Source organism: Gregarina niphandrodes (genome assembly GCF_000223845.1).
Source record: "Gregarina niphandrodes unplaced genomic scaffold scaffold00125, whole genome shotgun sequence".
In the NCBI taxonomy this organism is placed as follows: Eukaryota; Apicomplexa; class Conoidasida; order Eugregarinorida; family Gregarinidae; genus Gregarina; species Gregarina niphandrodes.
In genome coordinates this window covers 4542-5953 of record NW_011645889.1, presented here as the reverse complement: position 1 = coordinate 5953, position 1412 = coordinate 4542, and positions in this window count along the sequence as shown.

Below are 1412 nucleotides of genomic sequence, written 5' to 3'. Positions count from 1 at the left end.
AGTGGTCGCTCCCGATGAAGGTGATCAGCACGACACGGACGCAAGTAGAAGTTGAGAGGTACGGACAGCCAGGCTCGACGTTCCAAGTACATAAGGACAAAGTCCGCAGGTTCGAAAGAAGCAAGGACCCGGAGCTGGAAGCCATCACGCAACAGTACTCCGAGAACCTCGACGAAGAAACGGTGACACAGCAACTTGGGATAAGCGGTGGTAAACGACCACGCATCACGATAAATCCAGAGACACGAGAAGGACTAGAGAAGTTCCTAGGCATTCACCCCAATTCCTTCTGAGCTAGGAGGGGCGTGAGCCGTCCGGAGACACAACGAGCTCAGAAGAGATTGTCGACAATAAAAGAGGGAGGGGGGAATTTTTACACAAAACCTACAAGTGATGCTCAACCTACATTCCGATGCGACGACCAGTAATGTGGAGCTCTCTCCACGCGGGGACGCCCTCGGCGGTACCACGTGTCCTCAACCCATCCCGGACAACCCAGTTGGCTTTCAGTTGTTATGTCTCGCCCGCCGAAGCTTTTTATTTGGTATGTTTTTCTCTATTTGAGCTCCTCCGGCGAGAGCATCGTCTAGAGTTGTTGAGAAGTTGTTCTCCTGCCTGAGAGCAGCTTCTCTTGACTCAAAGAGGTCAGAAGTGGAATTCACCTCGTCGGAAAATATGTGTGCGCGTGTTTGTACACACACTTTTGTGCGCGCACCGTGAGTCACCCAAATCGGCTCTCTGCCTCAGAAATCACCAATCAAGCATTGAGTGACTCGGGGACACTTCTTATTGAATACCTCACCATCACCCCCTTGTCCACGAGTCAATGACCGGGTCCTGCGCTTACGGTCGTAGCTGTAGAGCAGTTCCCAAGTCGCTCGATGCTCTTCCGGAATGGAAGAGCCCAAAGATCTCAAGGTGGATATCGGTCGAGAGATTGGTTTCCCATCGTACCACACCGGACTAAGCGTAGCCGTGGCGTGCGCGATCCCCACGATCCGTTGTGGAATGGCGTTCTTTGGTCGAATCGTGGTGAGCCCGGATAGGTGTCGGTAGGCACGAGCCTCAATTTCATCCAGTGGAAAGGTCACAACTTCTCCCACCTTTGGCCGCCGTTCCAGTGATCCCGAATCATGGAATTGTTCAAGTGCCGCAAGGGACAATCGACATTGCAAACCCAAAACTTGGTTAACTCGTCGTTGGTTCTCGTTCTCCGTCTCAAGTTGTTGCCATCCAATCATTCGTGGCTCCATTCCCGTCAAGCAGCAAATCGGGGAACAGCCCAAACCTTCGTGCGGAGTGCTATTATGGGCGAATACCGCCATTGACAGCAGGACCTCTGGATGTAGGGAGCTGGCGTCCCTGTTCGTCGCTGAACAGTGATTGATGAATCGGTGCGAAGATTCGTTGAG